Below are 26,490 nucleotides of genomic sequence, written 5' to 3'. Positions count from 1 at the left end.
AGATCCGAGAGTCTGATGCCTAACCAACTGAGCCTCCCAGGCCCCCCAAAATCCATTTTAGGGTCTTATTTCTAGGACTACTTTCAATACGAACTGTGTAAGGTCGAGTTAGAGATTTGTGTGCAGAAGGATTGTGTATTCTTGGAACAACATCTGTAATGCAGCGGTGGAGGTAGAGGGTGAAGTTTTAATATGAACAGTTTGCAATAGCAGCCTCAAATAATCCTATAGGGTGCTCTGAGGCTGGGATTTCCTTTCAGATTCATTCTAAATTGAAACAAGGGGCAGGCCTTTGTACTTTGTTATTGACCAGCCGTTAAACGTGGGATGCACTTGGAGAGTAGGCAAAATCTTGATCAAGGCTTTGGCAGAGGGCAAGATGCAAAAATAGGCTCAGCTGTGAGCCATCACCAACCTATATGCCCAGCAGCTAGGGGACTGAGTGTCTTGATCCTGAAACAGGTGTCTGGGCCATGTGCCAGACCACTCCTACAAGACATTTCCATCTCTTTCTTTCTGTTTTTTAAAATGTTTATTTATTTATTGTGTGAGAGAGAGCAATTGAGCAGGGAAGGGGCAGAGAGATAGGGAGACAGACAATCCCAAGCAAGCTCTGCACTGTGAGTGTGAAGTCGGATGTGGGGCTTGAACTCATGAAGTGTGAGACCATGACCTGAGCCGAAATCAAGAGTCGGACATTTAACCGACTGAGCCACTTCCATTTCTTAACATTAAGAAATCATTTAACAAAATGAAATGCTATTTAAAAAATTAGTTTCTTTGCATGTATAATTATCAGTGAAGTGAGATTCTCATTGTCAAATGTTAACTGTGATAGGATTTGAGATACTTATTCAACAGGTTATGCAACTCAATCCCAAATGCTGAAGAAAATAAGCAGGTGTGTTCTCTCATGTTGCTAATCAAAATATCTTAAAATTTGTAATAATAACCCGTTCACCTGCAATCTTATTTTGTGACATTTTGATCAGAGATATATATAAGTATGTGTAGCAGGAAATTTTCCTGAGCACACAGCAGATAGTGTTTTCTGTTTAGTACCTAACACACAGGAAGATTTGAACATTTTTAAAAGGTATCTTTCATTCTTGAAGTTTCTGGTTAATATGATAAGTAACTATCTGTGGTTTTTACAGGTATGTTAGTAATCTTATACCAGAAAGTATGACTTCATATTGTCGTTTAATTACTTAGTCATGTCAAGAAATTGTACTTCTCCTTATACATGTACCTGTTTCGGTATTACTGAAGAACTTTTGAGAAGCACGTTTGTGGATAATGAAAAACAGAAAATTTCTATTTGAGATTAGAATTTATTGTAAGGTCTTTTAAAAATAGATTTGGGTTCTGGGATTGGCTGGTTCAGTCATTAGAGCATGCAGCTCTTGATCTTGGGGTTGTAAGCTTGAGCCCCACATTGGGTGTAACGATTACTTTAAAAATCCTTAAAAAAACACATAACAAAACAGATATGGGTTCTGCTTGATCTCTTCTTTTTAGGTTTAGTTCTATTTCATGAACAGGTAGTGGAGTCTGGTACAGATGCTACGTGAGACTTACAGTAGCTCAGCGACCACAAAAATTATTTTCCTTTGTAATATGTCTTGGTGTAATAGGAAAAGTGGGGCTCTGACCAACGGGAGTGATAGAAAAAGGTGGGACATTTAAACCTTTGGAATTATATACATGGCTAAAATTTTCTGGGCCTGGACCTATGACCTGAGGTTGGGGTGAGAAAAGGTGCATAAGTTGATTCATGCTGTTTTTATTGGCTTAAAAAGGAAATAAATAGTGTTAAAAAGTATTTTAGAAAGCATGACTCAACTGTGATAATTTGCAGTTAGCTGACCTTGAATTAGCATCATATCAATCTCACAATTACCCTTTCCTGCAACAAAATGCCACATAAATGTTCACTTTTGAGAGCACCCCTGTTTTATGTGATTTGGTTTCAAAATGTAAAAAAAAAATTGTAATAGCATTCAACAGGCACAAAAAGGGGTGCCTGGGTGGCTCAGTTGGTTAAGCGTGTGACTTCAGTTCAAGTCATAATCTCGTGGTCCTTGAGTTCCAGCCCCTTGTTGGGCTCTGCTGACAGCTCAGAGCCTGGAGCCTGCTTTGGATTCTGTGTCTCCCTCTCTCTCTGCCCCTCCTCTGCTCATGTTCTGTCTTTCTCTCAAAAATAAACATTTAAAAAAATTTTTAAAAGGCACAAAAAGAGTAAAGATTAATACTGTTTTTTTTTAAGTTTATTTATTTTGAGAGAAAGAGAACACTTGCGAGTGGGAGAGGAGCAGAGAGAGAGAGAGAGAGGGAGAGAGAGAATCCCAAGCAGGCTCCATCCTCAGTGCAAAGCCCCATATGGGGCTCAGTCTCACAACTATGAGATCATGACCTAAACCAAAATCAAGAATCGGATGCTCAACTGACTGAGCCACTCAGGCACCCCTAAGATTAATACTGTTTTAAATGTTTTCTCACAGGTTATGCCCAGCAGTTTAAAGTTAGGCAGTTCTGCTTAAGTCTGAAGCATTTCTCTATCTATAGCATGGAACATATTCAAATTACAGCAGAGATCTGGCTGGGGTTAAAATATAAGCTCTTTAAAGATCATAGAAAAATCACAGCAGAAAGGAGCCTGAGGAATTCTGATCACTATAATCGCTAAAAAATATTATTCCTACTTATATTTTCTTTTCTCTCTTGAAGACAGGTGGCATAGGTTTCTTCTGGAACATTCGTCGTGGCACAGGATGCAAACGGAGTGGATGGGAGCAAGAGCTGACAATTGTATGTCCCTTCAGGGATTTAGCGATGGCCTTCCAAATACTTCCAGATGAAGTATTTCCATTATGTTCCTATTTCCTACTACTTGAGAAAAGATAAAGAATCACTTCTCAAAGCTAGTTTCAAGCCTTTGTTGTCTTTGTATAGTAACCAATAAATCAATCTGCTTCATAATTTCACCCTCTCTCCTGACTTCATAGTTGCCAATATTCGTGAAACCCACACCATAAATCAAGAATCCTCCCATGCTGCCCATCCTTATCTGCAAGAAAATCACTCCCCTTTCATTCCAAATGAATTCCTTCCAGGAAGTTTCTTCTGCATTAGATGGGATAGGAAAAAGATGCTTTTACTACCCGAGTTCATCATATCCCTAAAATATATTAATATGTGAAACTAATGCTCATCCTCCTCACAAGAAAAGAAAGCCCATTAAATTTGATTGAAAGTATAAATTTATGTGAGCCAAGTGCCTTGAGACCTAGTCTATGTCCTTTTATTGAAGTGTCGCTGATGCTTTTTGAGCTGGTGGTCATCTTAACATTCAAACAATTTTTAGAAGAAATTAGTTTCTTCAAAGCTGTTGGTTACAGGACGATATTAGACCAAAAAATAAAACAAAACCAAACAAACAAAAAAAGAAACCTGTTACTAAGTGTGACTTTCCTCTCTACCCTGGACCTCAGAGAAGGATACACACAACTGTTCTTTCTTTTAAACTGCTTTTTTGGTCAGTGGTATAACCTGTAGGACTCATAGTTGCCGTAACTATATGCACCTGGTCTCATACCCATATGGCTGGATACTATTTTGAGATATTTATGGGTTGTTGTTTTGTTTTGTTTTGTTTTGTTTCCCATCATTTTCCCCTTTCCATTCTACCATTTAAGCTGGTAGTAAGCTCTGTGCCTGGGGGAAGTCAGGGAGGAATGCAGAGTCAGTCTGGAACACTTTTTGGGTTTTGTTTCCAAAAGTTGAAAACCTAGAGACAGGATAAAGTTTGAGAAAATAAGCTCAGAGAACAAGAAGAGAAAGAGCTAGGATTCTCCTTGTTAATGAGGGCCCCAACCCAGGCAAGAGAGCCCAGGCTGTCGGCCCTACTTTCGAGAGGAGCTGGGCATTGCTCCCTGGCCTCAAAGAGCTGCTCTCCTGATGCACTACAGGCCTGGGGTTCCTGGCTTCCTCCAAGGTTCCCCTGCTTCATTTGAGGCAGTGCAGTATCTGAATGCCTCAGAGAACCACTGTGGGCTTGGTCAACAAGGATGGCTAGAGTGACCAGAACAGACTGGAGATTATTATTTCCTGGGCATCATGTAAGATGATCATATTTTAGAAATCCTGGAAGAGGGAAGGAGCCCAATAATGATGGAGAAGTAGTTTGCCACCATTATAGTGGGTTAAGGACTCAGAAGTTTGTTCATTCATTTAAAAATTTATTTAACAAATTTTACTAAAAGCACTCAATGAGTCAGGCACTGTTCTGATGGCTTAGACACATTCATGAACTAAAGGAAGATCCTTGCCCTTATGGAGATAAAACTATTTTCTGAAGTTCTATTTCTCTGACTAGGCCTGTTCTTCACTCACTTTCTCCTTCTGACCCAGGGCCCTATGCCACCCCCAGCCTTGGGGCAGAGACAGGGAATGACTTCAAGGTGATTGTCCAGGAGCACGCAGGTTGGGATGGGGCTGGTGGGGAGAAACACTATGGAATATATGACAAGGGAAGTCCACCTCTGGAGGAAGACTGCTGTGAGTGGCATACAGATAAAGAAAGGGGTCCTGGGCCATAGAATTTACACAGCTCTTCCCCTTTCGATCTGCAATTTTGTCTTCCTTCACAATTGTTGCACTGAATTTTTTCCCTCAAGTAACTCTTTCCCCAACACTCTCCCTTTCTGCTCCGAGTTTTGTGATAGCTGGTGCAGTCCACACCAGTATTTTGTTGCACAGGCTCTCTGCCAGGATCACACTTCAGGAGCTGCTTGTCTTTGTTACTGTGATGAAAACAGCAGACTTGTCTCCTAGAAACAAAAGAATCTTGGAGACACCAGTTGTGATTGTATTTTGCAAAGCTTAGTTCAAAAGGATAATGTCTTCAGACAAGATAATTTCAGAATTTGCCTACTTCTCAAGTCACCTTAGTGTTTTCCTGGTCTTTCTGACATAGTGCACAAGTGAACCAATCAACTTATCATTCTCTTGCCATCAAGGCTAACTGAATTCGTGTCTCCATTGGAGAAGAAGTAAAACAATAAGCAATCAGTCTACATTTTGGAGAGCATTCTCACTGTGATTCAATTTACTTTTGTCTTTTTTTTTTTTCAGTGTCTCCAATAAAGGCTTTATGTGCTCCTGTTTTAAGCGTTGAATATATGGTCAATTATCTAATGAGAAGCAAATCCACAAATATCCTCTAACTCTAATATTCTTACTCTTCTATCACATTATTATGGGGAAAAAATACCTTTCATTTACTTGCCCCACACAGAAAAGTCGAATATTACTCCTTCATCCTCACAATAGCAACAAAATGTGGGTATGAGCTGTGGTACAGGAGCACTGGAGTAGGAGTCATAAGACTAATAGGTCTTATTAGTTTTCTCAAACTATTAGTTTTTCCCCACTACCTGTACTCCTTAGATAACACACCTAACACTCTCAGCCTCAGTCCTCATTTTACAGACAAATGGGCTATATTAGGCTATCTCTAAAATCCCATCCAGCTCTAAAATTCTGAAATGGCTGTCTATCTTTATTATTTATGCTGCCACACTAGAAAGGAGGTTTAAAAGGATGTTCATCTATCTCCTCCTCTATTTGGTTTGCTTAAGTAGTAGAAACTGTTTTAAGTAACACCTACATGGCTGACAAGGTTTAAAAAATGAAGATTTGCTAGTTCACCTGGCTGGCTTAGTCAGTAGTGCTTGTGACTCTTGATCCTGGGGTTGTGAGTTAGAGCCCCATGTTGGGGATAGAGTTCACTTTAAAAAAATGAAGATTTGGAAAGTGACAGTTAACGAATGAAACATAGATCCTGTTTCCAGAAATATTCAATCGGGACCCAAGCAGCTATGTTCAAATTCGAGCAGTTTTGGTCCTTACTGATCTTATTAATAGTTGCCCATAGGTAGAGACCAAACTGGAAGTCTCAGCAACAGAGAAAGCAAATGAGAACAATTCCTCTATATGCTTATAGCTATTTTCCTTGAAAGCAGAGAAAATCTTACACACCTGTGCCTCTCTTTCCATTATGCATCTAACATACCTCTTCTTCAAGCATGGAGTTCAAGGAAGATTTACGGGAGCAGGAATCAAGAACACTTTTGTTGATGTCAGACTGTGACCAAATACATAGCACGTATCATCAATTGAGACACTTTCCCTTTGGACTGCCAATATTATTCACACTACACACTTGAGAATGGCCCCTGTTTGTAGGTGACCATAAGCCCTGGTTTAGCTGTGTTTTGTCTCAGCCTAATTATTTTTTTAAATATTTATTTATTTATTTAGGGAGAGAGAGAAAAAAGAAGCATAGCAGGGAGGGGCAGAGAGAGAGGAAAAGAGAGAGAATCACTATCAGGCTCTGAGCTGTCAGTGCACAGCCCAATGCGGAGCTTGATCCCATGAACCATGAGATCGTGACCAGAGCCGAAATCAAGAGTCTGATGCTTAACTGACTTAGCCACCCAGGCACCCCTCAGCCTAATTCTTTTTTTTTTTAATTTATTTTCAAGTTAGTTAACATGCAGTGTAGTCTTGGCTTTCAGGAGTAGAACTCAGTGATTCAACTCTTACATATGACACCCAGTGCTCATCCCGAAAAGTGCCCTCCTTAATGTCCGTTACCCATTTAACCCACCGCCTCGCCCAGCAACCCTCAGTTTGTTCTCCGTATTTAAGAGTCTCTTATGGTTTGCCTCCCTCTCTGTTTTTATCTTATTTTTTCTTCCCTTCCCCTATGTTCATCTGTTGAGTTTCTCAAATTCCACATATGAATGAAATCGTATATGTCTTTCTCTGACTTATTTCACTTAGCTTAATACCTTTCAGTTCCATCCACATTGTTGCAAATTCAGCCTAATTCTTTTTTTTTTTTAAGTTTATTCATTTATTTATTTTGAGAGAGAGAGAGAGAGAGCACACAAGCAGGGGAGGTGCAGAGACAGAGAGGAGAGAGAATCCCAAGCAAGCTCCATGCTGTCAGTGTAGCCCCATGAAGGCCTCAAACCCACAAACTGTGAGATCATCATCTGAGCTGAAATCGATAAGCTGCCATGCTAGGTTAATATTAATTATATTAATGATATTATATGTAATTATATAATTATATTAATATATAATATATAAATTTATATAACATAATCACATATGATTATATTATATTATATTAATTATATTATATATTATTTAGCAATATTAATTAATATTAATTCTTAATATGACCTTTTTACTCTCAAAAGGGTCCAGTTTTGACAACAAATTATATAGTCATTCTATCTAAAATTTCTACAGTGGAAAACCAGTATATCAAAACCTTTTTCTGAATTAAGAGGGTTTTTTTTTTTAAGTGTATTTATTTTTGAGAGAGAGAGAGAGAGAGAGTATGCATAAGGAAGGGGCAGAGAGGGAGAGAGAGGGAATCCCAAGCAGATCACCAGTGCAGAGCTTAATGTGGGGCTCAAACTCATGAACTGTGAAATTATGACCTGAGCCAAAGTTGGATGCTTAACCAACTGAGCCACCCAGGTGCTCCCTGAGTTAAGAGTTTTTAATATGTTTTGTGGAGGGTTCTTAGCTATGAATTGGTTCTCCTTAGTAATATGAGTTTTTAAATAGTCAAAGTGGTAGGTTGAATGGGCAAAGAGACCTGGGACACTGAAATTAGTAAGACAATACTAAAATAGCAACATGTATAAAAACAATGAAATGTTTATATATTTTGGTCCTGATCATATGAAATGTGGGAAAGACAGGCACAAGGATGCATGCCAAGTTATTATGGGAAAATTAAATATCCAAAGATAGAGAACTGATTAAATATATTTTGGTACAACCTGTACTAGTGTATATTGTAGCCATTAAAATTGTGGCTACGAAACATTTAGTAAAATCAGAAACATATTTCATATTGAGGTGGAATAGACTTCTCTAAAAAAAAAAACAAGTGGGAGTATACATGAAGAGATTAAGAATTTCTGTTTGTAAAAAAAAAATGCTAAAAATGAAAATATTTATAAGATATACAAGAAACAAATAACTTAAACATACCTCAGTGGCACCTGGGTGGCTCATTTGATTAAGCATCTGACTCTTGGTTTGGGCTCAGGTCACCATCTCATGGTTCGGTGAGTTGGAGCTGGCATCATTGGCCTCTGCACTGACATTGCAGAGCCTGCTTGGGATTCTCCTTTTCTCTCTCTGCTCCTACCCCACTCATACTCTCTCTGTCTCTCTCAAAATAAATAAATAAACTTAAAAAAATACCTCAAATATATACAGAGTGCTTAATAATTAATGAGAAGAAGTCTGATATTCCAATAGGTAAATGAATAGACAAATCACATTAGCACACACACACACACGTATATACAAAGCCCAATGGCCAATAAGACATTTTAGAAAATGCTCAGGCTCATGAGTAAATAAAGAACTATAGTTTAAAGCCATGTTTTCCTCATAGAAAATGATTTGGTGTTTGAAGTGACTGGCTTATAATGCAGCAGGAATTGATCTTATAAAACTAAAGATATTAAAAGATCTAATGCATATATCTATACGAATGGGTCAATGATACTACTCAAACGAGGGGTTGGGCAGGCTTGGAAACACAGAAAAGATCCATAAGGAGAAACTTGGTGATACTCGCCAAGCTATTGTCCAAGGAAGAGAGGGAGTTGTAACCTTCTGACTTGGAAAACATCTGTGGTGATAACCGGCAAGTTGATCCCTAATGCAGAGTTAGAGACAAGGGGCAGGAATAATAATAATAATAATTAAAAATAATAATAGTAATACCAATAATATCAACAAACATTATTAAATGCTCTGTGCATTTTGGTAAGTGCTTTACATGAATTATTTAATTCTTTCCAAAAACTCTTAAGAGAAAATTTACTATTTTTGTCTAGTTCACAGATGAGGAAACATCAGTACCTGAATCCAGATCTTTCTGACAACAATGAACATCTTTGTAGCTGTTCTTACAGACTTTTAAGTAGCTTTTCATTCAAGAGATATTTACTGGACTTATATTAGGTTCTGAAAATTTAACTGATAGGAAGACTGGTCTATTGTCCTTACAGAGCTTATAGTTTAGCAGTACCTTATGGTCTGACGATGCTGCTGACAAGCTCAGGCTTGCTGTGAGATGAACACGTTAGCTCTCTTAGCCTGATGCCATTTGTGCTAATTATATTGGATTGACATTTATTCCTAACTCCTTCTATATGTCTTTCTGTGCAGCAGGGGCTGGAAAGCTAAAAGCTGTATCTCCCAGAATCTCTTGCAGCTAGGGTTCTAAAGGAAAGTTGGGTTCCTCTAATTAGACATACTCATGAGAGATATGGAGGCAAACATCAGATGGAGACCATCAGTCTTCCTTCCTTCCTGCATCCTCCCTGCCTTCATCCCTCTCTTTCTTTCTTTCTTTCTTTCTTTCTTTCTCTTCCTTTCCTTTCCTTTCCTTTCTTTTTCTTTCCTTTCTTTCTTTTCTTTCTTTCTTTCAGTGAGAATATTTAAGTTCTACTCTTTTAGCAAATTTCAACTATACAATACAGTGTTATCTATCACCATGTTATACATTAGTTCCTTAGAACTTATTCGTCTTTTAACTGAAAGTGTGTACTCTTTTACCAAACTCTCCTTATTTTCCCCACTTCTGAGCCCTGGCAACCACTTTCTACTCTGTTTCTATGAGTTTGAATTTTGGGGGGTGATTCCATATATAAGTGATACCATTTGGTATTTGTGTTTCTCCGTCTGGCTTATTGCATTTAGCCTAATGCCCTCCAGGTTCATCCATGTTGTGGAATGTGACAGGATTTCATTCTCCTTTTAAGGCTGAGTAACATTCCTTTTGTGTGTTTCTGTAGGTGTGTGTATATATATATATATATATATATATACACACATATATGTATATATATAGTCACATCTTCTTTATCCCTTCATCTGTTTCCATACCTTGGCTATTGTGAATAATGCTATGAACATGTGACTACAGGTATGTCTTTGAGACAATGATTTCTCTTTGGATATATACCCAGAAGTGAGATTGCTGGATCATATGGTAGTTTTATTTTTAATTTCTTGAAATAAACTCCATAATGTTTTCCATAGTGACTGTATGAGTTTATATTCCCACTGATAATGCACAAAGTTTCCCTTTGCTTCACTTCCTCATTAACACTTGTTCATTTGTCTTTTTGATGATAGCAAGTTTAGTAGGTGTGAGGTGATATCTCACTGTAGTTTTTACATCATTTGCATTATCCTGATGATTAGTGATGTTGAGCACCTTTTCATGTATCTGTTGGACATTTCTAGGTAGGTCTTTTTTGGAAAAAGGTCCATTTAAGTCCTTTGCCCATTTTTAAAATTGCATTATTGTGTTTTTGCTATTGAGTTGTATGAGTTCCTTGAGTAATTTAGATATTAATCCCTTACCAGATATGTGCCTTCCAAATACTTTCTTCTTTTCCATAGGTTGTCTTTTCATTCTGTTGATGGTTTGCTTTGCTGTCAGCTTTTTAGTTTGACGTGGTAGCAACTGTTAATTTTTTGCTTTTGTTACCTTTGCTTTTGATTCGAATCCAGAAAGCATTGCCAGGATTGATATCAAGGACCTTACTCCCTATTTTCTTCTTGGAGTTGTATGGTTTCAGGTCTCACATTGAAGTCTTTAATCCATCTTGAGTTGGTTTTTGTGTATGGTGTGAGATCGTGATCCAGTTTTGCACTCTTACATGTGGCTGTCCAGTTTTCCCAACACCCTTTATTGAAGAGACTCTCCTTTCCTCACTGTATGTTCCTTGAAAGCCATCCCTCTGATGCTGTTTCTCCTGGCAAGCAAGTCATGGAAAGGTACCAAGAGGCGAAAAGATATATATAAGGGACCAGAGTCACTGTTTCATGTCTTGTGTCCATCTTCACGGGTTTTGAGAGGCAGTTATGGAGGTAGGAGAAGCAGCTGATCCTCCTTATTACGAACACAATCATCCCAGTAGCAGCCTCTTGACTCCTTTGTCTTTGCCTCTTCCAGTGGTCATGATTCCTGATTCAATCCTTTGCTTCTTCAATACCTGGAATTGTTTGTTCCCTGCACTAAATCGTCATTGATATTCCAATTTGCATTTCATCACATTTAATTCATTTCACTTTCCTGGTTCTGATTCCATGCTCCCCAAGCAGCCATCCTATTGTGGCTTGAGATGCTGTTTTGTATAATGGCTCAGAGTATAAACTCTGGAATCAGATTTGGAATTAAATACTCTATGATGATGCGCACTAACCTTTAAGAGTCTCTATGTCCTTACTATAAAATATGAACAGTTATGCTAATGTACCTCACAGGATTATCATGGAGATTAAATACCATCTTGTATAACAAGTGCCTTGAACACAGTAAAAGTTGATAAATGGCAGTGGTATTATTCTTGTTATTCTTGTTGTTATTACTGCTGTGTGTCCGACTTTCACAGATTTTCTTTGGACGCTCAAGTGAAGGGCAAATTCTCATGACCTAATCAAAGCTCTGTTCTTAGACATCACTGTTACTACATATCTGTAAGATGATATCTTTTTAAGTCATTAAAAATCATCTTTTATAACAAATTTTCACAACATTCATAATGGGCCACATTCACATGTATGACAAACACATAAAGTGAGGATATAATGCATGTTTTTATCTCTTATTCCAGAAAGCATATTAGAATTCAAGAGAATGACATTATTATGGCTATACAGTTGTATATATTTATGTGCTTTGTAATTTGTGCTATAATTTGTTAAATAAAAGTAAATGAGGAGCCCGCAGGTAGCTCAGTTGGTTAAGTATCCAACTCCTGATTTTGGCTCAGGTCATGATCTCACCATTCGTGAGTTTGAGCCCAGTGTCCTGCTCCATGCTGAGAATTCAGAGCCTGCTTGGGATTCTCTCTCTCTCTCTCCTCTCTCTCTCTCTCTCTCTCTGTCCCTCCCTTTCTCGCATGCTCTCTCCCTCTCTCTCTCTGCCTCTCAAGAAAGAAAAAAAAAGCAAATGATTCATATAATTTATCCATTGCCATTTCCCAGTGCTCAGATGATGATGATGTTTCCTCACCCTCCCTATAGGCTACTCTTTCTCTTGTGGCTGCAGTTCTGTGCCTGGACTCCTCTCTGAGGCTGTGGTCTGAAACTTCCTTTAGGTAGAAAGAAGCTGAGGTGGTCTTAGAGCTCACCTCATTGTTTTTTCCTCAATCGGTGATCAAACCACCTGGAAGGTCTCTTGCCTGAGGCTTAAAACAGTTGTTTCACATATTTTTGTTTACTTTTCCATTTGCTTACAGTGAAAAGACAATTCTGGTACCAGTTACTCCATCCTGATGGAAGTAGAAGTGCCTCAACAAACATTTTTGATTGAAGGGATTATAAAATGTGAGGGGAACCATGAGTTAGAACATGATCTCTGTTTTGCTGCTAGATTTCTTTTATGGTCCTTCATGTATTAAGATGGTCCTTTGGAGCTAAAATTTCAAGATTATAGCTTTTGTCCCTTTGACCTTGTCCCTACAGTTCCTGGATCCCAAATCATAGCCAGGATGGTACTAAGTTGCTTAGGGTGAAAACACGTAAATTGTTTTATGTGGGGTTTTAGGACATACATATATGTGTAGTTTACTCAATTACAACCAAACCATCAAATTCTGCTTGATTTAGAATTTGTTCTTGGCTTCCTAAATATCTAGTGTCTTATTCTAATATAATCTTCCACCGTCAGTCAGCAATTCTGGACACCAATGAAACAAGATTCTTCCCATCTAGTTTCTCTCATTCTTAGCCTTGAGCACCGGATCAGTGGTTTCCAAATTATTTTGGCCATGCACCCCAAAGAAAGTTTGAGCATCCAATATCTCAGTGTGTGTGTGTGTAACATGACTATGGAAATAATATATTATGTACATCGTAAAACATCCACAAATTGAACCGAAACATGAAAATAAAAAGACTGTTTTTCATCTTGTATCCCATTGTATGAATTTGCATCCTCCACTGGGGTACACATACTACATTTTAAGATGAATGCCTTGAAGTTCAGAGCAAAGTTCAAAGGAGCCAACCTCCTGCAGTGATAAATCTATGCCGGCTCCTCCCATAGGAATATTTTAGAACTAGTTTTTAATGGCTTTTTAGTTTCTTTTTTTTTTTTTTTAATTTTTTTTCAACATTTTTTATTTATTTTTGGGACAGAGAGAGACAGAGCATGAACGGGGGAGGGGCAGAGAGAGAGAGGGAGACACAGAATCGGAAACAGGCTCTAGGCTCCGAGCCATCAGCCCAGAGCCTGACGAGGGGCTCGAACTCACGGACCGCGAGATCGTGACCTGGCTGAAGTCGGACACTTAACCGACTGCGCCACCCAGGCGCCCCTGGCTTTTTAGTTTCTTAATGTGCACGAGTAGTCCTTCTTATGTCAAGCCAGAACTAACTTAATCCTTGATTTTTCTTGTTCCTTTCTGACTTGTTATACTTCTTTTCCTTTGTTCACTCTCTGTATTTGCAGTTTGGCTTTCTCTCAAGCAATCTATTTCCTATCATATTTTAACATTGAAACCACATGCCTTTATATTGACTTTACAAAATATTGTTTCTAGTTGACAGGATATACATGCAAACAAGGAGGGAGGGAATGATTTCCTTTAGATTCCGCTGAGATTCTGCCCAGGATGGAAAGGACCTGGAAGCCATTCAGAGACTAGATAAATTGCCAGTTGAATGAAAAATTATAAAGTAAATTGGGATTCCCCACAAGTAAAAATATGTAAAAAGAGAACATGACTAGAAATAAAACCTGTACTACTTTTCACTAGAAAATAACTATTCATCTAATACATAATAAGAGTTATGATTTCAGCCATTTGACCATCATATCCTGGATCAATGTCAAAAGTCCATAGGTCAGCCAGTAAAAAGCGGTATATTGTTAAAAAAAAAAGCTTATGGGTCATATTTGAGGCATTTAAAGATACATTCAGTTTTCTTTCAGAAGACAACCATTGTTACTAGTTCTTTTGCATATTTTCAAATATATCAAATTAACACTAATAATAATATACTGTATAGACTGTCCTATATCTTTCTTGTTTTGATTTAAAATTATATCTTGGCAAAAATTTTTAAAAAAAATTTTAATGTTTATTTCTTATTTAGAGAAAGAGAGAGAGAGAGAGAGAGAGAGAGTGGGGGAGGGTAGAGAGAGAAGGAGACACAGAATCCAAAGCAGTCTCCAGGCTCTGAGCTGTCAGCACAGAGCCTGATGCAAGGCTCGAACCTGCAAACCCTGAGATAATGACCTGAGCTGAAGTTGAGCGCTTAACCAACTGAGCCACCCAGGTGCCCCTATCTTGGCAAAGTTTCTAGTCAATACAGGAAGAGGACTCTCATTCTTTTTTATAGTTTCATGAAAAACTGTAACTTAATTTATTTAGTCAATTATTTATTTAACTAGTATTGATGATCAATAGCACTTATCTTTAGTTATTACAAATACTGCTGCATGAATAATCTTACATATGCCATTTTACATATATACTAATGTATCTGTAGTATGAATTCCTAGAAATTCAATTGCTTGTCAAAGAGTATGTGATTTTTAACTTTTATAGTCATTGGCAATTATTGCCAGCAATAAATGAGAGTGAGTAAAGTGTTCTTTACAATGCTAACTATAGTGCTTTATAATTACTAAGCACTCACATGTTAATTTGGTGATCCAATTAATTGTAAAATCAAAGCAGCATACATGACAGAAATTGGAAATACATTACCTTTAAGATTCAAACATTATGATTATTCTCAATGATGAATTCAAAATCAACTCACGTTAGACAAATGAGTTTCGAGTTTATTGCTTCCTTGTCCTAGGCTGGGAACAGAGTGATAATTCAGAGGTAAGTTTTCCATCTAAACTCTACCCTAAGCCTATAAACTTGCATCATTTAGCTGCCATGGATGGCTCTGACTTAAAAAAACTTTCACCTTAAGAAAGAAGGATAATGTCATACTTATAAACCAAAAAGCAAGAATAAATCATTTTCATAGGACTGTTTACATGAGGAACAAAGCTTGCTTTGTTCTTCCACGTGTGTTTCTTTGGATGAAAAGATATTCCCATCAATGCCCCAGTTGAAGTCAACTTGCTGAGCAGAGGATGCTGTTGAGCATCGTCTCCAGTTGAAAGCATTCAGGATATACATGAAATCCTATTGGCAGGAAAGATAGTGTCAAGATGCCCATAACTCTGAAGTGAACACAGACAAAGACTAAGGAGTCAACGGCAGATGTTACTGTTGGGCAGGAAGGTTGATGCTCTGGCACTTGGGTTTTCAGATTTACATGCCAATTTGCACTATCTCTATCTTTACCTCAAATGGTGCAGATTATAATAAGTGCCACTGCCTTTATGGTTACACATCAGCTATTAGAACTGCAAAAGCTCTGGGACACCTGGGTGGCTCAGCTGGTTAAGCGGCCAGCTTTGGCTCAGGTCATGATCTCATGGTTTGTGAGTTCTAGCCCCATGTTGGGCTTTGTGCTGATAGTTCAGAGCCTGGAGGCTGCCTTGGATTCTGTCTCTCTCTCTCTACCCCTCCCCTACTCATGCTCTGTCTCTCTTTCTCAGAAATAAATAGACATTAAAGAAATTTAAAAAGAACTGCAAAAGTTCTGCAGAAGACCAAGTCTTCTGCTCTAAAGGACACACACAGAACCTTGCCATGCTCTGTGAGCTGAACACTGACGTGGCTGTATTTGCTGATATATAAATTCAACGTAAAGGGAGAGCAGAGGGCAGACAGGCTGTTCTGAGATAATGACTCAGTCTGGCCCAGCGTTGCCACTCTGTGATTCTGTGATGCTGACCCATTCTAAACAGGCCTAAACTCAGTTCTACTCTCGTTTTTTCACAGATGGCTTAAGCCTCGAATCAGCCTAGACCACAATACTTAGCTAAGGCCACTGCACATTGACCTGTTATCCATGATCTTAGTCCTAAGTGCCTTAATTCTTCACTTTGACCAGGGTTTGACTTTTGCAGGGGGCCTCGGGCGCGGAGCAGCTCAAGAGTTGTACCTTAATCTCTGTTTTGCTGTTACAAATTATGGTAACTATGTGCTTCCTTTCTCTGAGAGCTGGTGTGTGCTGACCCCCATAGCCTTTTCCTTCTCCAGCAACTTTACTGGCCTTCTGGGGTCCTGATTAGAGTCCCTCTGAGTGACGGGAGCCACAGAGTGCAGTAAAAATACAGGCTTTGGAGTAAGATGAATAGTCTTGAATCACCACTTGGTTCTGTCACTTTAAGTCCTTCAGCCATTTTGTTTCAGCTTTCTCATCTGTAATATGACCATAGTGTCAACGTCATGAGGTTTTATTGACCATAGTGTCAACATCCTGAGGTTTTATTGACAAGAGTGGAAGAATAATGTGCATAATATTTTTGGTATGGCTGACACATTCTATGCATTTTGTTCTATCCTGAAGGCACCTTTAACCAGAGTCTTTCTCCCTCCAATCCATGAGGACTGTGGCAGTCTTGATGACTTGTATATTAAAGAGATGAGGGGGAAACATTCCTTTTTCTTCTCTTCCAATATGATAAGTATGTGGATTCTTCCTCTTCACGATCCTGAGTAAAAGACAGAAGTGTTCTTAGGCTTGCTGTTGCACTATGGCCCAGCTAACCTTCTCCTAAGTTGAGAGGGAGGGTCTCCTGTGGGAGGTCCCAGCCTGATCTCTTCTTTTAGTCCTAGAAATGGCCTTTAATGGGAGTCGTGCTGGCTGTGAAAATTCAGGCTTTCAGCATAGAGCTCACATAACCACAACCCTTATATAATCCTTATAATTATCTTTGGATTTAATAATAGTGTAAGAGAAAACCACATTAGAAATTACTCTTTCATGGTGAATATCCTCACGTTGAGAAGGCCCATAAATGTTAATGTACAGACCAATAAAACTACAGATAAGGAAGTGAGACTCTTTTGTGCAAAAGTTCATAAGGAAAACTAACAGGTGCAATTGTTGACACCAAGCACTCTAAAGGGGAGTTTTCTTGCTCTGTGCCCAAGAAACATTCAAAATTGTTAGTTACTATTCTTTGCAAAAACCTTTCAAGTCTGAAGACCATTACTAAGTTTGTCTTCTGGTACTTCTTACCAAGTTAAATGATTCAAATTTTTTAAAAAAGCTTTTAGATAGTCTGTTTTTCAATTGCTTGATTCTACTTGGAATTCTTCTTAAAAATCTCCTTATTTTTAAGCAGGATAACCTAGTGATCACAGTTTTCCAGTGAGGTTTAAACCGTTGCTGATTATAGTTGAAGTTGTCCAATGCTTCATCACCTGGAAGACTAGAAAACCATGTTTCTAATAAACTAAAAATAATCTTCCTTTTCAACTTAGATTCAGGAATCCCCCTATCCAAAAGCAGTCCAGCTGCTTTGAGAGTTGTTGGAAGGCTATAAATAGTTCTTATGCACGTGCCTGCCGGGATTTGGAGTTTGGGTAAAGAGGGAAATGTCAATCAATGGCAAACCTAAAAGGCTGGCAATAAACAAGGATAGTTAGATCCTTTTCTCTTATAATTCTAAGAAGGGAACCAAGAAAAGATATACAGAACCATATGAAACAACAAAATCACAGGTCAATTTAGACCTGGAAGAAACTTGGTGATCTTCTGGTTTAAACGCTTTACTCAACAGGTGATGATCTAAGACCATGATGCTAGAAATTGGCAGGTACAACAACTCTTTGACACAAGTTTAATTTTAATACAAATTTTATGGATGATGAAATTGAGGTAACTCAGTAAGCGTAGAGCTGGAATTTGGACCTAAGTTTCGTGGACTTTGGGGCCTAAGTTTTACCTCTGTGCTACCTCACACACATACATCTATGAGATGTTTTCTTGTATTGATTCAGTGGTGTTTGTACATGAGTGACTGCATTTGCCCCATTGTGTTTTGCTTACAGTCCCTAAAGGAGTTATGTGGTTTTAGTGTGAGAAAGAGACATTCTCTTATGTTTAAGAGACTTGGACTAACATTTGTACTTTTCCCCTCTAGAAGATTTACAACCTCCAGTGTATCCCAAGAGATAAAACTGGCGGAGGAAAAGGGGCCAGGGGTCAGGGAAGAACACAGAAAGGCCAAGCTGAGGATCTTACACACACAAAAAAAACCCATTACTTGTTTACAAGTAAAACTTATTTACAAAAAAACCCTTATACTTAAAAATGTAAGTGTTAAATCTTCACCACTTCACCCATCCAATAATTAATGTTTACTGAGCACCTATTCTGTGCCAAGCCTTGCATGAGATGCTACATATCTATGGCTGAGTAAGGCACCACTCCTGACGTCAATCAATGTACTGCCCAGCAGGGGAGACAGACAATTAAGCAGATGTTTGCAATATAATGGGCAGGCGATAGGACCATAAAACTTTAATACAACAATTTGAGCAAGCAACTCAGCTTGGGGTATCTGCGATATCACCATAAAAATTCCTTTTGAGTTGCAGGATCCTTTTGAAGAACGTGGGGAAGTTTGCCAGATGAAGAAATAGGGGAGAAGATATTTCAGGTGAATCGTACTGCATGAGTAAAGATATGGAGTTACGAAAGCACATGCACGGAGAGTCTGGAGAACTATGCAAAGTTAACTTGGCTTTCACTGGGTGGTGGCTATTACAGTTGACCTCGAACAATGCAGGGGTTGGGGGCTGAAGGGGGTTAGGGGTGGTCAGGTGGTGGTGGTGGTGGTTAGGAGAGAGTAGTGTCCCCTCTGCAGCTGAAAATCTGCATCTAACTTTTGACTCTTAAAAACTTAACTACTAATAGCCTACCATTGACCAGAAGCCTTACCGATAACATAAACAGTTGATTAACACATATTTTTCATGTTGTATGTGTTATATATTGTGTTCTTACAATAAAGCTAGGCACAAGAAGATGTTAGGAAAATCAATAGGAAGAGAAAATACACTTATAGTACTGTACTGTACATATCAGGAAAAGTCCACACTGAGAGTGGACCTACACAGTTCAAATTCATGTTCAGCTGTATTATGTTAGCTAGTTATAATGAAAGTGTCAATGGTTATTTTAACAAGTTAGTTCCATCTATGCTAATACTAGACTGGAATGCAGGTTAGGCAAGGCTGGGTCTAAGAAAGTTTCTGTATATGATAGAGATGATTAAAGATAAGATAAAAAACAACTTCATATCAGAAAGATGGACAATACAACCCAAGCTTATCATTTCCAGAGTTTAAGAAAGTCTTGAAAAACAAAGAGATATGGCCAAGTGGACTGGTTCAGCCTGAGATGGCAGTGGTAAGTGCTTTCTTGAAGCCCAGATGAAACCTGGGAGACTGGGCGAAACCACATAAAACAACCAGAATGAATAAACAGAAGAATCTGTGCAATCCCCTTGGATTTCCTTTCAAAGAACATGTCTAAGAGAAAAGAATATGGCTTTTGGAGTCTCAAAGCCTGAGGTTTGAAATCTGGCTCCACCATTTATTAGCTCCAAAAGCAACTACCTCCTGTGGAAAATGGAGACACAGAGTGGGGACTTGCAGAGATGCTGCAGTGAAAGGCCTAGCACAGTGCCTGGCACCCAGTGTGAACCTCCAACTTGAGCATTCCCATTGCTGTGATCTCAGGGGTCTTGCTTGGACACGTAATTAAAGTTCCTGCCTTCTCAGGGGTTGCCTGGATGGCTCAGTGAGCTAAGTGTTGACTTCAGCTCAGGTCATGACTCATGGTTTGTGAGTTCAGGCCCCGCATGGGGCTCTCTGCTGTCTGCACAAAGACTGCTTTGGATCCTCTGTCCCCATCCCCCTCTTTTTCTGCCCCTCCCCCCTTCCTTCTCTCTCCCCCTGGCAAGCTTATACACTCTCTGTGTCTCTCAAAAAATAAACATTAAAAAAAGTTGCTGCCTTCTTCAAAACAACTCTAGAGGTGAGTCCTTTGAAATAAGGTATGTTCTATGAACCATCTACGTGGAGAGTTGTGAGTGGTGGTATATCTATGGATAGGTGAGCAACTGTGAATAAACTTGGGAAGAACACATCTGTTGAAAATCAGTGTTCAGTGTGGATCAATGTTTTGATCTAAGGCCTCTACAGATATTTGCTTGTACTTTACTTCTGTGGGTGATGTTCGAGCCACCTGGAACCATCCCTGTCAGTCCAAATTCTTCTTTCCTAGGACTTCTTGGAGTAGGCTTTCCCTACTATAATTTTGTAGCACTCTAGGTCATGGGGAAAATAAATGGCTTTGTAGCTTTCTCAGGCCAGCCCATATAGGTACATTCTGCGATTTTAGCTATGGTGTCCAGTTCTTCAGGTAGAAACTAAAACCAGTGCTGGTTCGTTTTAAAGGTATAAGAGAGAGTTTTTTCACTGAAATAGTTTTGGAATAAAGAAAAAAAATCCGCTTTATACAGTGGGTGAATGATAGTACAGAGACTGCCAATTCTCCATGAAGCCACAAATCCTACAAAACCTATGTTCCACAAGGTCAGGGTCATCTTTGTTGTTCATCATATCCCTAGCGCTGAGCACTGTGTCTGACACATAGCAGGCAACAAGCAAGTATCTGTGAAATGAATGAAGAAAGAAAGGAATAGTATTGAAAGGCATGCGCAAAGATAGCAGAGCCTTAACATGATCCAAGGGCAAGCTGATAAGTATTTTAGGGATACACTGGCTTCTTTATGTTGACACTGAGGTAACAACTGTCATACTTTCCCACTAAATATTCCTTAGGGCCATTTTCGGAGAGAAACATTCACTGGAGGCATCCTTAAGCAGATTAAGTTCTTAGGAATTCCAGATGGGTAGGTTGATAAGAGTTCACATCTGAATGGACATTGTTATACAAAAAGTTTGGAAGAACCCAAATGATTGTGCAGTTTTATACTCCTCCTATAACATGAAACCCAGGAGCCTTCAGATGATTCCTGTACTCTTTTCCATTTTCAGCCAAAATAGATTCCTTCTGCCTCTCTCAAACTTTCCCATTATTGCATAATCTAGGAGGGCCCAAGAGCTTCCCTTGTTGTTAAGCAGAACTGACAGAAGACTGATATTTTCTATTTAAGGCAGAGCTTGGAAGTTACCAGCTGATTCTCAAACAGCACCGAGAGACGAATGCGGGTATCATGCACAAGATGTTCTGTCCCTTTGACTTTTACTTTCTTGCCTCTAAATATCAGCCCTTAAACAGCAGCCTAGTGATAACTGACGTGGGATCATTGGCATTGGTATTCATTCTTTAGAAGGCAAGATTTAGGCTTTTATATATTTTGTTTTCATTACATTTAAGAAAGAATGCCTCACATTCACATAAACAAAACTGGAAATTCCATTTTGGAGTTTCACATTCAAAATGTTACAGTACCTTTGTTCCTTTAAGAGGTCTCTGATGAAAACAAAAACAAAAATAAAACAAACAAAAACCACCTCAAAAAGAAAAAAAAACACATCTCACAAGTTGAAGAGGTTCTGGACGGCATGCAATTTTGATAACATGCCATTTTATAGAGTGAGTGATATCTGTTTTCAATGATATCTTGTAAGGCTTAAATTGTAGTGTAGGGCTAACCTGTAGCCTTAAGAAATAACAGCTTTGTTTTAACACTATAGGTTAAGAGATAACAGCCTTATCCTATCAATCAAGGGATGGATTAGTGTTTGATTGGATTGGAGCAAGGGCCTGTTTGAACTGTTTCCACCTGGGAACTATTCCTTTGTTCTGTTCCCAGGTGATAATAAGACGTGGTTGGCTATAAATACTCTGTACCCTGGCTGTTCAAGACCGCACTGTGGTCAAGAGTGTCGGTCCCGATCCATCGGTTTGCCTTACCTCTCATTGCAGTAAACTTTGTTGTGACTGTCACTGGTGCCCGAAGCGTTCTGTTTCAGGAGTCGTGTGGATGCAACAATCTGACTGGCATTTTTTCTCAATTAACCTAAATTATTTCTAATATTTTTCATAATTATTTAAAACATGTCCATGTCATCATATCTAAATCCTCTGAAGGGCAAAGGGACTAGACCTTTATACAAGCACACCTCAGAGATATTGCAGGTTCGCTTCCAGACGACCACAGTAAAGTGACTATTGCAACAGAGCAAGTCAAATGAATTTTTTTGTTTCCCAGTGCACACACAAGTTAGATTTGCACTATACGGTAGTGTATTAAGTGTGCAATAGCATTATGTCTAAAACGAACAATGTACACACCTTAATTTAAAAATACTTAATTGTTAAAAAATGATAACGATCATCTGAGCTTTCAGAGAGTAGTAGTCTTTTTGCTGGTATAGGGTCTTGCCTGGATGTTCATGGTTGCTGACTGATCAAGGTGGTGGTTACTAAAGGCTGGGTGACTTTAGCAATTTCTTAAAAGGAGACAATGAAGTTTTCCCCATCAATTAACAAATTTCTTTCACATATTATTTCTCTGTAGCATGTGATGCTGTTTGATAGTATTTTACCCACAGTAGAATGTCTTTCAGAATTGGAGTCAATCCTCTCAAATCCTGCCGCTGCTTATCAGCTAAATTGATGGAATATTCTAAATCCTTTGTTGTCATTTCCACAATCTTCATTGCGTCTTCACCAGGAGTAGATGCCATCAAGAAACCACTTTCTTTGCCCATCCATAAGAAGCAATCCTCTTCCATTAAACTTTTATCAGGAGATTGCAGCAATTCAGTGCCATCCACAGGCTCCACTTCTAATTCTAGTTCTCTGGCTATTCTCAGTTCATCCTCGGTTATTGCAGCTACTGAAGTCCTGAACCCATCAAAGTCATCTATAAGGGTTGGAATTAACTTCTTCCAAACTCTTGTTCATGTTATTTTGACCTCGTCTCATAGATCAAAAATGTTCTTAATGGCATCTAGAATGGTGAATCCTTTCCAGAAGGTTTTCAGTTTACTTTGCCCAGATCCCTCACAGGAATCACTATCTGTAGCAGCTATAGACTTATGCAATGTAATTTTTAAATAATAAGACTTGAAAGTCAAAATCAGCCCTTGAACGATGGGCTGCAGAATGAATGTTGTATTAGCAGGCATGAAAACAACATTAATCTTGTATGTCTCCATCAGATCTGCTGGGTGATCGGGTGCATTATCAGTGAGCAGTAATATTTTGAAAGGAATCTTTTTATCTGAGCATATCTCAACAGTGAGCTTAAAAAATTCAGTGAACTGTGTTGCAAACAAATGTGCTGTCATCCAGGCTTTGTTTTCCATTGATAAAGCACAGGCAAAGTAGGTATAGTATAATTCTTTTTCTTAGTGCTTATTTTTAGAGAGAAGAGAGAGAGAGAGAGAGAGAGAGAGAGAGAGAGAGAGAGAGAGAGAGCACGCGAGCATGCGTGAGTTGGGGAGGGACAGAGAGAGACAGAGAGTCCCAAGCAGGCTTTGCACCGTCAATGCAGAGTCTGACATGGGGCTGGCACTCACAAACCATCAGATCATGACCTGAGGCTGAACCAAGAGTCAGGTGTTCAACCGACTGACCCACCCAGGTGCCCAGATTTAGTATAATTCTTAAGGGTCCTAGGATATTGGAAATGGTCAATGAGAATTAGCTTCAACGTAAGTCACCAGCTGCATTAGTCCCTAACAAAAGAGTTTTTTGAAGCTAGGCATTGGCTTCTCCTCTGTAGCTATGAAAGTCCTGGATGACATCTTGTTCTAATATAAAGCTGCTTCATCTACATTGGAAATCTGTTGTTTAGTCTAACTACCTTCATTAATGATCTTAGCCAGATTTTCTGGATAATTCGCTGCAGCTTCTCCATAAGCACCTGCTGCTTCACCTTGCACTTTCATGTTATGGAGATGGCTTCTTTCCTTAAATCTCATGAACCAGCCTCTGCTAGCTTCCAACTTTTCTTCTCCTCACCTTTCTTAGATTCTGTAGACTTGAAGAGAGTCAGGGCCTGGCTCTGGATTAGGCTTTGGCTTAAGGGAATGTTGAATGTTGTGGCAGTTTGATCTTCTATCCAAACCACTGAAACTTTCTCCGTATCAGCAATAAGTCTGTTTTGCTTTTTTATCAAGAACTTTTCCTTTGCATTCACAACTTGGCTAATTGTTTGGTGCAAGAGGCCTGGCTTTTGGCATCTCTTGGCTTTCAACATGCCTTCCTCACCGAGCTTAATCATTTATAGCTTTGGATTGAAAGTGAGAGATGTGCAACTCTTCCCTTCACTTGAACACTTAGAGGCCACGGTAGGGTTATTAATTGGCCTAGTTTCAATCTGTGTCTCAGGGAATAGAGAGGCCTGGAGGAGAGACATGGGGGAATGGCCGGTTGGTGGAGCAGTCAGAACACACACATTTATCAATTAAGTTTGCTGTCTTATGTGGGTATGATTCACAATGCCCTAAAACAATTACAATAGTAACATCAAAGATCACTGATCACAGGTGACCATAACAAAGATCACTGATCACAGGTGACAAAAATTTTGAAATATTGTGAGAATTATCAAAATATGGCACACAGGCATGAGGTGAACAAAATGGCATTGATCGACGTGCTTGATGCAGGGTTGCCAAAACCTTCAATATGTAAAAAAACACACTATCTGGAAAGCGCGATAAAGCCAAGTGCAATAAAAGGAGGTATGCCAGTAATCTCAATTTAACCAGTCTGTGGATATGGGCTTTTTCCGGGAAGGGGGTGTTATCTTGGGTTTATGGCTATCTTTAGCCAAAAGCAAGTCCCAGAGAGGGACTCAGCTCAGAGACAGCGTTTGCTAACACTCCCAAAAGCTGGGGGTGTGTGCTCAAAACCTGGGGTCAGGGATCCTGGTGGGACACAACAGCCTCTAAGGAGAGATGGGGATGGGACAAATGTGTGTGACTCTGCTCAGAGTTCTGGTACGTTTTTAAAAATTTTTTTAATTTTTTTTTTTTAATGATTTTTGAGAGAGAGAGAGAAGAAGCGAGCGTGAGTGGGGGAGGGGCAGAGAGACGGAGCTGCAGAATCTGAAGCAGCTGTCAGCACAGAGGCTTTCATTTTTTAATCGTGGAAGCTTATCTTTAATTTTTAAATTAGTTTTAAACTTTTAAATCATGACATATATCATACTAAAGAACTCACAATATATGTATACCAAATACCCCATTTCCAATACCTTGGAATCGCCTACATAAATCTCCTTACTTGTATCCTTCTCTCCAGAGGTAACTGCTGACCTAAGTCTGGTGTTAATCATTTACTAGCTACTCTTTATAGCTTTTTTTTTTAATTAAAAATTTTTTTTTAAAATAAGGACACCAGTCAGATTGGGTTAGGGGACACAATTCAACCTACAATATGATTTTTTTTCTCATAAACATCTTTATTTCAAGCGTTCTTAAACACAGCTCTGCGTGCATTACAGAAAGGTTGTCGTGTCCATTTACTGATATAGCACTGTGCTCAACGCAGCAAGCAAGGAGCAAATATCTTCTTTACGTGTGTTCTTAAATATTTCTTGACATGCATTCTTTTAATGATTTTTAAAGACACAGAAATATCTATTCCTAATCAATATTTTTTGAGCTTAGTTTTTGAAATTTATATAAATGGAGTCATCCTACTTCAGTGTTTTTTTGCCTAACATGCTAACCAGAGCCTTAATCTCTAATTGTTGACTTCTAGGCAATGGCACAGACCAGATATAAATATCCTCCTCAGTTAGGAACTTTTTGTTTTGATAGAAATGTCTTCCACCTAATCAGACTCTGTTGGCCTACAATGACTGGATGGCTTTTGTCAGAGCATAATTAATATTACAAAAATTTTTCAAAAATAAAATGCTTTATTATTGTTTAATAAACTGTGATTCTACAGTAGAAAGACTATATGAGGAAATACTGTCTTTAAAAATATTGGGAGGGGTGCTTGGGTGGCTCAGTCGGTTGAGCATCTGACTTCAGCTCAGGTCATGATCTCACGGCTTGTGAGTTCAAACTCGAGCCCCACGTCAGTCTCTGGGCTGACAGCTCAGAGCCTGGAAAGCCTGCTTTGGATTCTGTGTCTCCCTCTCTCTGCACTTATCCCACTCCACTCTCTTGCTCTCTCAAAAATAAATAAAAACGTTAAAATTTTTTAAAAAATTATGGGGTTAAAAGGATACGCAAATCTAATAATAACCGTGGTATACAGAAACAAATTTTGTGTATAAGCATGTCATGAATAACTCTGATTATCTGGGTTTTATTGCTGTGATTTTCAAACATGGGGCCTCAGCCCAGAACACACCTATTCAAAATAATGAATCACGGGCAGTGAGTCAAGAAATGTTGAACTTTAGTCTACAACTCTAACAATGAGGAGTTTGGCTAATCGCTTGGGTTTTTATAGTACACTAATGTTGTGAAGAGTTTTTTAAAAAAGATT

At 38.8% G+C, this 26,490-nt stretch overlaps 1 pseudogene; it reads right to left on the bottom strand.

The window, feature by feature from the left end:
• Positions 1-1,841: 1,841 nt before the first annotated feature.
• LOC109268570 (tigger transposable element-derived protein 1-like) lies at positions 1,842-24,397 on the bottom strand (annotated as a pseudogene).
• Positions 24,398-26,490: the final 2,093 nt, after the last annotated feature.

The sequence above is a fragment of the Panthera pardus genome, unplaced genomic scaffold, assembly GCF_024362965.1.
Source record: "Panthera pardus isolate Hobbes unplaced genomic scaffold, ASM2436296v1 HiC_scaffold_6, whole genome shotgun sequence".
In the NCBI taxonomy this organism is placed as follows: Eukaryota; Metazoa; Chordata; class Mammalia; order Carnivora; family Felidae; genus Panthera; species Panthera pardus.
The sequence above is the reverse complement of the archived record's forward strand: the minus strand, read 5'-3'. Positions and strand labels throughout refer to the sequence as shown.